Consider the following 16,479-nt stretch of genomic DNA (forward strand, 5'->3'; position numbering starts at 1 on the left):
CCGCATGGGCGCCAACCTCCATCAGGCTTAGCGACGATGTGGAGTGGGGACGCCCACGGGCTGTCAGAGCGGCGGATGATCCCCATGCGTTCCAGGTGCTCGAACTCAGACTTGGCAATGGCGAGTTTGGCGGGGTCGAGACGCCTGGCTCTGGCGTAGACCGGGGGCCCCTTCGTAGCAATGTGATGCTCCACCCCATGCTTAGCGGTGGGTGCAGAGAAGGTAGGCTGGGTGAGGTCAGGGAACTCAGCGAGGAGGCGGTTGAACTTGTCTGCCTCTGAGAGAGAGTTGGCTAGACCTGCATAGGCCGCTTCCCTCCGCGTACATGCGAAGGAGGAGAAGGTTAAGGCATCGACCAGACGGCTGTTCTAAATGTCCACTAGCAAACCGTAAGCGCACAAAAAATCAGCTCCGAGGAGGGGAAGCGTTACATTGGCCATGACGAACTCCCACGTGAAACGTTGTCCACCAAAACACAGTTCTACAGACCGCACGCCGTAGGTGTGGATAGGGCTGCCGTCAGCCGTCGCCAACTGGGGGCCCCGCTCCCCGCCCATGATGTCGACGTCAGTAGCAGGGAGCACGCTTCTCTGTGCGCCCGTGTCACAAAGAAATCGCCGACCGGAGATGGTGTCGAGGATGAAGAGTAGCCTGCTCGTATCGCCAACACTCATGGCCACTACTGAGTGTTGGCCCTCTCGTTTCCCGTCGGCCTGTAGTTGCAGGGGGAACGGCACCGTTTAGCTTTCGCACCAAATCGAGCGTGGTACATACAGAGTCCAGAGGGCTTGTAGCGGTCTGATGCTGTGGCACCACCGTCGGGCCACGCCCGCGATGTCGGCGGGGGGCCAGTGAAGGTAGGAGCCAGCACCCCGGCATGGGAGGAACGTTGTGTAGCGACGAAGAATCGGTCAGCCTCCTTTGCCAGCTCACGGGGATCAGTGATGGTGGAGTTAGCGAGCGCAGTCTGGACGTGGGGCGGCATGTTGCGCAGAAACAGCTCCATAAACAGGAAACATGGCTTTTCTTGACCCAGTAGGTTTAACATCCTGCTCATTAGCTCCGATGGTTTGCCATCTCCCAAGCTCTGAATTGCGAAGAGGCGACGTGCTCTCTCCGTTGTTGACAGTTCAAAAGTTTCAAGGAGGAGATGTTTAAGTGCGGCGTATTTACCATCGGCCGGTGGGTTGGTTATGAAACCGCTTATCCTGGAAGCCGTAGCGCCCCCCAGCGCTGCCGCTACGTAGTAGTACCTGGTCTCGTCTGCTGTTATGTCTCTGAGCGCGAACTGTGCCTCAGCCTGCGCGAACCATGTAGCCGCGGAAGACTCCCAAAACTCCGGCAGTTTAATTGCAACGGCGTTCGTAGCCATAATGTGTGTGGTTTCAGAAAACTTATCCGAAAACCGACGTCGGGGTCACCAGTGTAGAGCCGAAGTAACGGAGAAGACCGTAGGTTCACACTTTAGCCGTGTAGGCAACTTTCGTTAATTAACGGTAAATCAGCGAGACAAACCAAACCCACAGCTCGACTGAGCGGAGGTGGCAAGAATAACCAGAAAACTGGCTGGACAACCATAACTTAACCCTGCGTTAACCTGCCAGGGCAACCATGACTTAACCCTTAGTTCCTGGGTTGAATTCTGTCCCCAATACGTGTCCACCACATGCTTCTATTTTTATTCTACTTTACTTTTTCTAAAAGTTTGAATGATATCGCGTCCTCACGTGACCCGCACCTGCCTGCTGTGTGGCTTCACCAGACTTGACATCAAAAGAGACTGGCTTCACACTCACGGGTCAGGTCAGTTCACCGCACCAGGCAGACAAGACTCGAGAGAGCGTCAACCTGCTACCTGTACTATTATCTTGGATTGGGGGGCATAAAGAGTGAGTATCTTCAGTGTATTTCCAATAGTATTTCCAATAGTTTTGTCTAGCTCTGCTGTGGTTTTCATTCAAGCAACTAACGTTAGCGAACGTAACGTTAGCTAGCCAGCTAACTAGCTATCTTCCACCCGGTAACGTTGCTGGCTAGTTGTTTGAATGCTGCTAGGCAAGCTAACTACCGGTAGCTAGCTAGTTATGTTTGTCCAACCTTAGCTCTGGCCATGCAATATTTTCATTCAAATAACAAACTAGCTAGCAAACGTTAGCTACCGGTAGATATTATTAGCTAACAATGCTAACGTCGGGACTACTGGACCAGTGGTTAGCTAGCCTAACGTTAGCTAGCTACCTATCACTCCCGCACTTTTGCCCACCTCTCTAATACAGAGATCCCCCACTTACCAAATCCCACTTTAACCCCTGAATATAACTATATTTACCAATGCAAACTTTACACACATGAAACACGCTGTATTGTGGTCACTTACACTTGGCTTTGAATATCAACTTGATCCTTACTGCAATAAAACTGTTTTCAGGTTGTGGGTAAGTAAAGGCACGGGACAGCTTCTTCAGTGGAACTTGCCTATTTTAATGTGCCTATAAGGGCTGATGATTTACTCAAATGACTAAATCAGAGGCCTGCTTGGCTGCTGTGAAAAATATGGATGTCACTATATTTCCTGCTTTTAAATTCAGATAAAACTGAGACGCTGGTCGTTGGCCCTGCTGGACACAGACACCAGTTTGATCAAGTAACAATAACAATCGACAACTCTGTGATTTCACAAAGTGTGGCAGCCAAAAATCGTGGTGTTAAGTTTGATCCCAGCCTTTCCTTTTATAACCACATTACAGAAATCACCAAGACTGCCTTTTTCCACTTGGGTAACATGGCTAGAATTCAGTCTTTCGTGTCCATGGCTGATGCAGAGACTCTAATACATGCATTTGTTTCATCCAGACTTGATTACTGTAATATTCTGTTTTCAGGTCTGCCACATTCTAGTACTAAAAGTCTTCAGATGGTTTAAAATGCTGCAGCTAGAAACTTAACTAAAACTAAAAAATTTGACCATATTACACCAATTCTTGGCTCTCTTCATTGGCTTCCATCCATGTTAGATCGGACTTCAATGTGCTTCTGCTGACTTATAAAATCCTAAATGGGCTTGCCCCATCTTACCTGTCTGATCTCCTTAAACCATATATTCCATCTCTAGCTCACCGCTCTCAAAATACAGCACTCCTGTGTGTACCATAAGTTAAAAAGAAGTCAGCTGGTGGCAGGGCCTTTTCCTATCGGGCCCCGTTCTCGTGAAATAACCTGCCTGCTGCTGTCAGACAATCGTGTGTTGAGTCCTTTAAATCCAAACTTAAAACTCATCATTTTGCCTTAACCTACAATTAGTTGCCTTTAAATGGAGTACTTAATGACCTGTACTGCATGGCGGGTCGGTTTCTATCTCAATGAATTTACCAAGCACCGTTGAGTATAGATTATTTACTATTGCAAACTGTTCTCTTCTCTCATAGTATGTCTTTTCTCTCTCTCTCTGAATGATGTCTTATCCTTTCTCTTCTTCTGTGTATGTGAATGGTGTGATGTGAGTCTTCCTCGTGTGCACGTGTTGTCTGTCCTCCTCCCAGGTCTCGATGGTGATGGTTGTCGCCACCCGGACATTGCTTGTCATCTTCCTCATCACATTCTTCATATATATCTTATAAATCCGTATAATTTATCCTGTTTCAATGTTACCTCTCTCACTCAGATGTGTGACTAATGTTTTTTTCTTGTCTCTTCTCCTGTGTATGTGAATGGTGTGATGTGAGTCTGCCCTGTGTGCATGTATTGTCTGTCCTCCTGTCAGGTCTACATGGTGATGGCGGTCATGTGGCTTAGGTCCTGGGTCGTTCTGGTGGCATCTGGACACTGCTTGGCATCATCCTCATCATATTCGTCATATATTTTATAATTCCATTATAATTGTCATCCTCCTTCAGTGTTGTATTCTGTAAATTGTGTAAACACAACATCCATTGCACGTCTCTCCGTCTTGGGAGAGAGATCCCTCCTCTATTGCTGTCCCTGAGGTTTCTCGCCATTAAAGTGTTTTTTTTTTTAGGGAGTTGTTCCTTATCCGATGCGAGGGTCTAAGGACAGGATGTTGTGTTGCTGTAAAGCCCCCTGAGGGAAATTTGTAATTTGTGATAATGGGCTATACAAATATAATTGACTTGACTTGACTTACAGTTAATCATTGGATCAGGGGGTGTTTAGGAGTATTATTCCACCAGGCTAGTTATGAGGGAGGTGTAAGTAGGTATGGAATGAATGATTGTGTATTCATTTATAGCTTGAAATGAAGGTTCTTTGTGTGTCTGTGAGGGGGCTTGATATAATTAATGATAATTCTTTAGACTGTATTACCATATGACCTTTCCAGATTTGTCTCCCCTCTTTTGATACAGCTTCTGGAAGTTGAACACATGGCACTGGTAATTAGCATCGCATCAGATGGTAATAAACTTGAAATCCCTGAATCCTGATCTGCTTTTGATCAAATACAGTAATACATTATTTAAAATATGTTTTACTTACTGTTCAAGTCTCCCCAAGTTCCAAGGGCCCATAGTCTGCCTCATTGACATTGATTGCATTTTGCGACGAAAAACATCTATACGGCAGACTATGGACACTTTTTTCTATTTTTATTTGACCTGTATTTACTTCTTACTCGCTTAACTTCTAAGGAAATAAAAGGGAAGTAAGAACAGATGCGATATCGTTATTGAAACGAAGGCCAAAGCAACAGGAAATCTTTTTCCCTGTCTGAATCTGAGCAATACAGTTTGGAGTGCGAACAGATGGGGGGCGTGTTAGCTGGAATGTTGATGAGCAATCATCAAGCATGCGCGAAATCAATGGTATTTAAGCTTCATTGTCCAACACTGAGCAAAATGACAGCCCTGCCACCACCATACTACACATACACACACAGGCGCTCTTTTGGCAGAAGACAGAATCAACATCAGCAAACACATTCTTGGCATAATTTTTAGGTTTTTTTTTTCAATCAGTTTCGTCTTTCAAATGAGCCCATTAAAATGCTAAACTTAGTTCATTTGAATGTTTAATAATCTTCCAAGTAATGTGTAACTAAATATTAGTTTGCTCGTATTCGTCTGCTTGCATTACTGCCACCATGCAGCTGTTGGACTGAGACACTCGTGCATTCTTGTATATAATAGAAACACACATAAGGCTGTCATACGTTTTTACTTTAGTCAAAAATGATCCCATTATTGAGCTCCTTGGGAATAAGTGTAGCAAAATGCCTTTGTGTTTCACAGTATTGGTACGAGCATAACATTTGAGCAGAAAGGAGACAACAGCAGCTGCTAAAATAGGACGTATTTAGTGGAGACGCATTATGGGAGACTACAAAGAATGCATCATTTGGAAATACAATGGCTAAAATTTTAAACTTTGGGAAGCGTCAGCACCCATCGAAAGCCCTGCAGCCATCATTTTGCTTTTAAGTTAAACCTGAACAGGAATCAAACCATGCATCTTTTCATAGTAGCCACCGGGTCGGCCTACCAGAGACAGTAGGATGCAGAAGTGCCTGTTTGGTACTTGTGTTCAGCACTGCCAGATCTGACGGTGACTCAGCCAACAATGGCGGCTTTATTCATTATTGCTTCTGAGGTCATTGTGAAGTAAAATAGTACACAGTGTGGGTGGTTCTTTTTCAGCAATTGTGAGTTACTCATGTTGTTGTCCGTGCTGTGGACATCTGTTCTTTGTGAGGCTTTCCATTGGATATAATGTGCGAAGGTGCTAGCAAGTGTACAAGAATCCAAAGAACTCATTCTCTCTTTCTTGGTAGTATGACATTTACTCAGTCACTGACATTTGATACTCTTTTTTCCATAATGACAAAAGGAAGTCTTTTATTATCTGTTGTAGTGTAAGAACTCGAACAATACCATATCTCCATCATTAATTGTATCATCTCTCTCATGTGCTTCTTCTTCTGATCACTGTAAAGTGATCCAATTATCATTACAAAAATCTTCCTGCCTCTTTCCGTAGCTTCTATTTCCTGGAGTCAAAAAATGTCATCAGGCCTGTACGGTTATGAAATGTACTCTGAATCCCCCCCCCCCCCAATTGTATCTAGCCAATTACCCCAATCATCCAAGCCATCCCGGTCGCTGCTACATCCCCTCTGCCGATCCGGGGAGGTCTGCAGACTACCACATGCCTCCTCCGATACATGTGGAGTCGCCAGCCGCTTTCTTTACCTGACAGTGAGGAGTTTCACCAGGGGGACGTAGCGCGTGGGAGGATCACGCTATTCCCCCCAGCTCCCCCTCCCCCCCTAATAGGCGCCCCGACTGACCAGAGGAGGCGCTAGTGCAGTAACCAGGACACATCCCCACATCCGGCTTCCCACCCGCAGACACAGCCAATTGTGTCCGTAGGGACGCCCGACCAAGCCGGAGGTAACACAGGGATTCGAACCAGCGATCCCCATGTTGGTAGGCAATGGAATAGACTCTGAATTCTTGCGGTTAATTTCAGTGTTAGTAATCTTAGAAATAGAGTTTGTTGCAGTGTTTTAACCACTGTTAATTACAGTGGGTAAGGGCGAAAGCTAAGTGGCTAAAATGTCAACGTCGATGGAAAAGGTCTCTGAACAGAATTGCTCTACCACTGGTGTGGGTATTGAATATCGTGTCCAGGAGGCATAGCAGTGGTCTAATGTACTGTAAGAGCGTGGTATTGGCTTATTTATGCCTATGCTGTGTTTACGTCACGTTATTATTATATGATGTGATACACGAAGTGCTATATGGAAGTTGTCAAAACAGCTTTGCACAGATGTCTTCAAGCCAAATGCCCATTCCTTTTATTGTTTTTGGAACACTAATTCATTCTAGATCTTTTTAGCCTTGAACAACGTGTGTTCCTATTTCAGAGCATGCAGTAAAATGTAGAATCACAGTGGCTACAGCCAATGCTTGAAGTGGGCCAAACGGGCCGTCATGCTGTACCAACACTTCTGCATTTTGTGCTTATGAGTGCCAAGATTTTTTTTCTTTTGTACCGCGACTTCTCATAAGCCCAAGATATATATAGCCTGCCAACAGCTCAGTAAATCACTCGCTCCCTCAAAAGTCACCATCTTCTCTTGAGGTCCACGATTTATTTTGCTAAATGTCAAACCAAAGGACTTCATAACACATACAGGACCGTGTAATGCAGTTCCAGAGCCTATTATAAATTTTTTATGCTGTAGCCCTTTAAGTCAGTGAATAAAGGACATCACTGCTGTTCTTTAAAAAATATTTAGTGCGTACTGAATACATGTTAAGATCTAATAATAACTTAATATTTCTTAATTGTTCACCACTTCTGAACAGTGCTTCATTTAAAGAAGTTAAGGTGTAGGTAATGCGAAGGTAATGTCAATACTCGTAGGCCTAACTTGCTAATTATCATTTACAAGTGGAAACTCACATCCTTTTTTGCAGAAGTGCATGTTGCAAACATTGTCTATAGGTCTTAGTATCTTTTATTCACTGTATCTTTTATTCAGGGTGGCACGGTGGTGCAGTGGTTAGCGCGGTCGCCTCACAGCAAGACGGTCCTGGGGCGAACCCTGGGGTAGTCCAACCTTGAGGGTTGTCCCGGGTCGTCCTCGGTGTAGAGTTTGCATGTTCTCCCCATGTCTGCGTGGGTTTCCACTGGGTGCTCTGTTTTCCTCCCACAGTCCAAAGACATGTAGGTCAGGTGAATTGGCCGCACTAAATTTTCCCTAGGTGTGAATGTGTGTGTGTGAGTGTGTGTTGGACTTGTGATGGACTGACGGCCTGTCCAGGATGTCTCCCCGCCTGCCACGAAATGACTGCTGCGATAGGCTCCCTCATCCCACTATCCTAATTAGAATAAGCGGCTTGGATAATGGATGGATGGATCTGTTATTCACTGTATCCTTTATTCGCTGTTTCTAGTTTTACATGAAATGTTCATACACGTGTTTATACAGCACCAACCTGTTAACACCACTGCCCTTCCCCAACTTTACTTTACCATCCTCTTGCTCTCCACCTCTTCTTTTTGCCTTTTCAAAAGTGGAATGGGCAGTGACAAGCCAAAAACGAGTTTTTGAAAACCCTTAAAACTTTTAACCCTCTTACCACAACCTAGCAGGGTAAAAATGGAATTTGAGACTACTTACACTACCGTTCAAAAGTTTGGGATCACCCAAACAATTTTGTGTTTTCCATGAAAAGTCACACTTATTCACCACCATATGTTGTGAAATGAATAGAAAATAGAGTCAAGACATTGACAAGGTTAGAAATAATGATTTGTATTTGAAATAAGATTTTTTTTACATCAAACTTTGCTTTCGTCAAAGAATCCTCCATTTGCAGCAATTACAGCATTGCAGACCTTTGGCATTCTAGCTGTTAATTTGTTGAGGTAATCTGGAGAAATTGCACCCCACGCTTCCAGAAGCAGCTCCCACAAGTTGGATTGGTTGGACGGGCACTTCTTGCGTACCATACGGTCAAGCTGCTCCCACAACAGCTCAATGGGGTTCAGATCTGGTGACTGCGCTGGCCACTCCATTACCGATAGAATACCAGCTGCCTGCTTCTGCTCTAAATAGTTCTTGCACAATTTGGAGGAGTGTTTAGGGTCATTGTCCTGTTGTAGGATGAAATTGGCTCCAATCAAGCGCTGTCCACTGGGTATGGCATGGCGTTGCAAAATGGAGTGATAGCCTTCCTTATTCAGAATCCCTTTTACCCTGTACAAATCTCCCACCTTACCAGCACCAAAGCAACCCCAGACCATCACATTACCTCCACCATGCTTAACAGATGGCGTCAGGCATTCTTCCAGCATCTTTTCATTTGTTCTGCGTCTCACAAACGTTCTTCTTTGTGATCCAAACACCTCAAACTTGGATTCATCCGTCCACAACACTTTTTTCCAGTCTTCCTCTGTCCAATGTCTGTGTTCTTTTGCCCATCTTAATCTTTTTCTTTTATTGGTCAGTCTCAGATATGGCTTTTTCTTTGCCACTCTGCCCTGAAGCCCAGAATCCCGCAGCCGCCTCTTCACTGTAGATGTTGACACTGGTGTTTTGCGGGTACTATTTAATGAAGATGCCAGTTGGGGACCTGTGAGGCGTCTGTTTCTCAAACTAGAGACTCTAATGTACTTATCTTCTTGCTCAGTTGTGCAACGCGGCCCCCCACTTCTTTTTCTACTCTGGTTAGAGCCTGTTTGTGCTGTCCTCTGAAGGGAGTAGTACACACCGGTGTAGGAAATCTTCAATTTCTTAGCAATTTCTCGCATGGAATAGCCTTCATTTCTAAGAACAAGAATTGACTGTCGAGTTTCAGATGAAAGTTCTCTTTTTCTGGCCATTTTGAGCGTTTAATTGACCCCACAAATGTGATGCTCCAGAAACTCAATCTGCTCAAAGGAAGGTCAGTTTTGTAGCTTCTGTAACGAGCTAAACTGTTTTCGGATGTGTGAACATGATTGCACAAGGGTTTTCTAATCATCAATTAGCCTTCTGAGCCAATGAGCAAACACATTGTACCATTAGAACACTGGAGTGAGAGTTGCTTGAAATGGGCCTCTATACACCTATGTAGATATTGCACCAAAAACCAGACATTTGCAGCTAGAATAGTCATTTACCACATTAGCAATGTATAGAGTGTATTTCTTTAAAGTTAAGACTAGTTTAAAGTTATCTTCATTGAACAGTACAGTGCTTTTCCTTCAAAAATATGGACATTTCAATGTGATCCCAAACTTTTGAACGGTAGTGTATATTCCAAAACCCTGAAAATCCAACAAATTGTCACTACTGCAGAAGTCATTCAGAGTTCAATAGCAGACTTATAAGTTTGCACGATGGCTTATTTTTATTTTTTTTCTGGCTATTTCTCTTGTTCTATACCTTTCTCTTAAAATCGAGACCAACTGTGGAGTTATGATGGGATTTTTACAATTCACATTGGCTTGAGGTCCTTATTGTTTACATCCTCAAATGGTAATAAAAGCATTGCATTTTTATAATGTCAGAATGAAAACGATCAATATGATACCATGTTATAACAAAATGAAACAATTTTACATCGTTGATAATATTGATCCTGATGAGTTTTTGCCATGGAATAATGGATCACAGAAATGTGATTTTCCTTCTGCTCCACTCCCAGCTCACAGGCTACCTGCCTTGCCTCTGCCTATAAACCTCTCATGTCGTTTCACCATGCTACCGGCTGATGCCATGGCTCACCCTGTTGATGCCCCCTTCGCCGATGTTGTTCCCGTGGCCCGTGTTGCCCCTTCCCATGTGGAACTGGCCCGTGCTCCAGCTGTTACTACTGCTGCTGCAGTGGCTGCCCCGGCTGCTGTGGTGGCTGACCCACCTCCCACTACCACACCCACCGCAGGTCCTCATGTATGGTTCCCCCTGCAACATCCTCCCTGGTGTTTGGCCAAGTTGGTCACTCTCAGTCCCATTGCCGCTCCCTCAGACCAACAGCATTCATCCCCTCCCAAGACTGTCCCTTGCAGTGCTGTCAATCAGTCACACACTTATCCCCTCCCCACTACATTGATCAGTGGGGACTCCATAGTCTGAAATGTCTGTTTCGTAAATGCAGTCACACACTGTTTCCATGGAGCTACTACTTCTGATATCCTGGAGAAACTCCCACGAGTCCTTGCTTAATTTCTAACAGTTGCCAAGTCAAGTCAAGTCAAACTTTATTTATATAGCACAAAATAATAGTCTACATCAGCTCCAATGACACTGCCCGTCAGAAGTCTGAGCTGACAAAAGGTAATTTTAGCTTTTAAATCTCCCCAACAGTTGTGGAAAACCTGCCTTTATTTCTGGCCCAGTTCCCACACTGGGTCGCGGTATGGGGCATTTTAGCAGAATTCCCAGCCTTCATTCCTGGTTCCAGTCCATGAGTATAGCACACACCATTCTTTTTATTCACAACTTTGACTTGTTCTGGGAGCGCTCCTCTCTGTATAGAGAGACGGCCTTCACCTGAACATGCTAGAGAGTCGCATGTTTGCTGCTAATTGGCAGCACACTGTTCTGTCCTCCACCCATGATTGACTATTTAAATCCCACACATGCCTTCTCGAACCCTGTTTTTCCGCTTTGCCCACAATAAGGATTGTCACATCCTTTGCTCACGCCGGCTCCCCCTTCTGATATGATCATACTTCTCCCATTTCTGACCATATTACCAACAGACATCATTACCCTCACTGTCACCACAACAAATGACAGGTGAATCAGTCCAATCTCTGCCTCCTTCTTCAGTCCTCACAACCTATCACAAAGCAACATCACAAAGCACTATGGCTTTTCGGGTGTTTTTAACATTTTTGGAAAATGAGGTATCTTTATTTTGAGGTATCATAACTGTGTGTGTCTTATGCCCATATACAAATCCTACTTCAGGCGCCTTGAGTGTGGGGAGAAACAAGTAAAGACTTGGTCAGAGGACAGTGTCTCCTCTCTTCAGGCATGTTTTGATTGCACTGACTGGCAATGTTTTTACGATGCTTGTGACGATATCGATGAACTTTCTGACACTATCTCGCCTTACATCACATTCTGTGTCAACCCAGTTGTCTCAACTAAAAAGGTTGTTACTTACCCAAATAACAAAACATCGGATAACTAAAGAGCTCAACTCGATTATTAGTAAAAAGAAAATGATCTTTTACACTGGCAATCCTCTTGAGAAAAAGGCTGTCTCCAGAGAAGTGAGGAATGAAATAGCTAAGGCCAAAATGAGGTATAGGGAAAAAAAAACAGAAATGCAATATAGTAGTGGTGACCTTAGAGCAGCCTGGCAAGGGATCAAATCAATGGCCTCCATTAATCAATATGCAAGTGAGACCAAGCAACTTATCAGTGTTAATGGAGTGGAGGATGCTGATCTGTCAAACACTTTTAATTCTTTTTTCTCTTGCTTTGAAAGGTCTGATTTTGCTCACAATGTTTCTAGGTTGAAGGAGTCCCTTGTACCTCAGAATAATATTTTGATACCTCAAGGATGCGTCACAGCCTTATTTAAGAAAATAAACATAAGGAAGTCTGCTGGCCCCGATGGCATCTGGGGGCGCACTCTGCGCTATTGTGCTGACCAGCTCAGTGAGGTCTTCACTAAACTCTTTCAGATGAGTGCCGACTGTTGCTAGTTACCTTCAATCTGGAAAACTTCCACTATAATCCCTATTCCGAAATCAAAAAATTCCAGAGAACTGAATGAGTTCAGACCTGTTGCACTTACATCACTTGCAATGAAAAACTTGGAAGAAAAATTTAAAAGATGAGGTTGTCGCCTTAGTTGATGGAAAACTAGACCCCTTTGCAGCTTGCTTATCAAGCTGGCAAGGGTGTGGAGGATGCAAAACTCTATCCTTGACAAAGTATATAAGCACCTGGAGAAACCCAATTCTCATGTGAGACTTATTTGCTGACTTCTCTGGCTTTTAACAAGATGAAACCTCACATTTTGATCGAGGGGCTTGCTTCTTATTTTAATTTACCTGATCGGCTTTTAATGTTGCTTTTAAGCTTAACAGACAGAACCCAGCAGGTTTTAGTTAATGGAGTTTTGTCCAATGTCCTGGTCTCAAACATGGGCTCACCCCAGGGTTGCGTTCTTTCTCCCCTGCTTTTTATTTTGTATACAGACAACTGCAGGTCTTCTAAAGAAGGTAGCTACCTGGTGAAATTCTCTGACGATACCGCACTTTTGTCTCTTCTTCAGGGCTTGGAGTCAGATCACGGTTGTGCCGTACCTGCCTTTTGTTGATTGGTGCGATGATAACTTCCTTGACCTTAATGTGTCAAAAACTAAGGAACTTATCACTGATTTTAGGAAGAACAGTGATAAACCCAAAGCTAGCACTATACATAGTGAGGATGTTCTAATTGTTGACACTTATAAGTACTTGGGAACTGTGTTCGACTCCCAACTCAAGTTCGATGTGAACACAGATTCAATTGTCTAGCGTAGACAACAAAGAATTCACTTACTGCGGAAGCTTAGCTCCTTTAATATCTGTAACACCATCTTATGTATTTTCTACCAGTCATTTATTGAAAGTCTTGTAACTTTTTCCTTTATCTGTTGGTTTAGTGGGTTGTCTGTGAAGGACAGGAATAGCCTAAACAGTATAGTTAAGGTCTGATCCAAAATAATCCGAGTCCAGCAGAGAGACTTGTGCTGCCTCTGGGAGAAACGTGTGGCCCAGAAAGCAAAAGGAATTATTAGCCAATCTGACCACATCCTGTCCAGTGAATTCAATGTAATGCCCTCAGGCCAGCATTATAAAGCGCCCCCTAGGAAAACGAATCGCTATTCTAAGTCCTTCATTCTCCTTCTGCTATCAGGCAGTTAAATGCCGAGAGTAGTCATTTTAGATTAATGCTTTATACTGTTTTAAACCACAATAGTTAGTTTATACCGTGTTTGTTTTTCACGTGGCTTGTGGGCCTGTACGTTCACTGAATGTAATGTGCAATGTATCTTAGGATGCTTTATCTATTTATTCTTTTAACCTTTTAATGTGAATTTTTATCCTTCGCCTGGTCCTCGAGTGAGTCTGCATGCAAGGCCAGACGAGGGTGACAGTGTGCATCTCTTGGCCATGTGCTGATCTGTCTATTGTCTCTGACATACTGATGATTGCCACTTCTCTGTGAGTTTTGTGTAAGGTCTGGGTAGATTGTAAAACCGAATTGCCCTTCTGGTATAAATAAAGTTGTCTGAAATCTGAATCTGAATTTACAGGAAATGTTTGTAAGTAGTTGTAACAAAAAAAAAATATTGCAGTTATGTTTCAGCAAAGATGGCCTGATCAGGATGATTTCTTAGAAATGGAGAGTGGCCAAGGGAACACAGGCTTTTTATCTGCCTTCAACTCCCATGTGTAAGAAAGCAGTTTTTTTTAAGTGATTACTTGATCAGAAAGCAAGAACACACTTAAAATCCATTTTCTCAAATGGAAATGATTATTTGATGTTATTCAAATGAAGTCTTTATGACAGCTTTTTGTGAAATTTACAATTCAAATGAGAAGTGCATTTGCTATAAGTGAGCTGGTAAATAGACGTCTACATGAAACACTAAGCTGGGAATTTAATGAGTGATAGAGAATGTGTAAATTCATTCAACTAGTGGGGACACGGGAGCAACTCAGAAATAGTGATGTTTCATATTTTCTGTGCCAACAAGCTCTTCCATGAGCCTCTTCTCCATTGAGTAATGAATGGTAGATGGATCACATTAACATAGCGCTTTTCTAGCTGCAACAGCCAGTCAAATTGCTTTATAATCAATCCCAGAAAGTTGAATCAGTTCATCTGGACACAACGTTTATTGGGAGAAACGTTTCATCACTCAAGCGACTTTGTTGGTCTCAACTGACTGCAGGTATCCCCCCCCCCCAACCTTATAAACAGCACAGTTGCATAATGATTGAAACCAACGATCGGTTTTGTATGCAAATTGCCGTCATTAACTAGAGTTACAATGGCCATGTGTACTATTCACAGAGGATTGGGGAATAGTTGCAATCACAGCATTCTAAAGTGGTAACAGATGTACTCTTAGCCCCCCATCTCGTTCCAAGATGGTCATTCCCTCTTCACACAGATGGCCTCTTTGACTTGCCGTTCAAACCAGTGTTCCTCCTTATCAAGGATGTGCACATCCTCATCCTTGAAAGAGTGGCCACTGGCCTGTAAATGGGTGTAGACCATGGAGTCCTGGCCTGACGTGTTAGCGCTCCTGTGTTGTGCCATCCTCTTCTCCAGCGTCTGTTTGATTTCCCCGATGTACAAGTCACGGCAGTCCTCCCGGCACTTAGCAGCATAAACTACTATATTGCGCATATGAAACTGATTGTTGGTTTTGGTTGTTATGCAACTGTGCTGTTTATAAGGTTGGGGAGATACCTGCAGTCATTTGAGACTGACGAACTCACTTAGATATCTGATAAAAAGTTTCTCCCAGTAAACATGTCCAGATGAACTGATTCAACTTTCTGGGATTTGTTTACCTGGATTATTGAGCATGCATCAAGACACTTCACAATTAATGAATGCCTCACATTCACGCACGGCGCTGTCAACCATGCAAAGTAACAACCAGCTCATCGGGGGCAGTTAGGGGTTAGGTTGTCTTGCTCGAGGACACCTCGAAATTTTTGCTAGGAACCGAGGGTTGAACCGGCAACCCTCCTGTTACCAGATGTCCTGCTCTACCTCAGAGCCACTGTCATTTATGGGGGTCCTTTGCCATTTGGAATTTAATCAGTCCGACAAGATCCCATCTGGATATTGTTAAGCTTTGCCGTTTTATTGTTGAAGATGTGACAACTGATTCCAACCACTCACACCTGCATTAAGAGGGTAAAATTTGTATGTTTATGTGTGCATGTGTACATCTTGGTGTATGTATTTCCGCGTAGATGTGCAGCTATGTGAGTGTGTGCTTGTTTATGCGGGAGCACAGGGGAAGGTATGTGTGTGTGTGTGTGTGTGTGTGTGTGTGTGTGTGTGTGTGTGTGTGTGTGTGTGTGTGTGTGTGTGTGTGTGTGTGAAATGCACACGAAAAGTAAATACTCAATGCTTCATTGGTCCCAACCCCTATCTCTGTCAGTTCCAACTCATCACAGGAGAGAAACACCCACATAAATACAAGTCAGATATGCACAGCAGGGCAGCAAAAGCACATTTTTCACTCTCTGTTACTCTGGATTGACATTTCCATTGCTGGTTAAACACAGAAAAAAATAGTATCTTCATCTTATCGGTGTAAAGTCTCTCATGTTTTGAGATAACTGAACCACAAGTCTGCCCATCAAGGACAAAACAAAGAAATATGAGCACAGTAAAACTCTTCAGAAGCACTGGACTGAAACAACAGTCAACAGTTTGAGTGTCCGTCGTGATTCTTCTGTTTCTTTCCTGGGGGGGGCAGCTGCTAATCAAATGCTGCCTATTTACAGCTTCAGAAATATAGTGATCAAGTCAAGTTTATTTGTATAGCCCAAATTCACAATGTAGTCCCGAAGGGCTTTACAATCAGTACAATATACAACAATATACGACACACAACACTCTCTAAACCCGAGTGAGGAAAAACTCCACAAGAAAAACCTTATCAGGAAAATAAATATGAATGAAATCTCAGAAAGAGCAACAGAGGAGGGATACCTCTTCCAGGACGGTCAGCAAAAGGTGCCAAATGCACAAATTACACAAAAATAACAGAATTATAATGTAACATCATAGACTACACAGAGGTAGGTAATGCAGAGTACATACAGTTAATGCATAAAATTTTGTGAATTCCCCCCCCCCCCTTTTCTCCCCAATTGTACCCGGCCAATTACCCCACTCTTCGGAGCCATCCCAGTTGCAGTTCCACCCCCTCTGCCGATCCGGGGAGGGCTGCAGACTACCACATGCCTCCTCTGATACATGTGGAGTCGCCAGCC

The sequence above is a fragment of the Lampris incognitus genome, chromosome 14 (assembly GCF_029633865.1).
Source record: "Lampris incognitus isolate fLamInc1 chromosome 14, fLamInc1.hap2, whole genome shotgun sequence".
In the NCBI taxonomy this organism is placed as follows: Eukaryota; Metazoa; Chordata; class Actinopteri; order Lampriformes; family Lampridae; genus Lampris; species Lampris incognitus.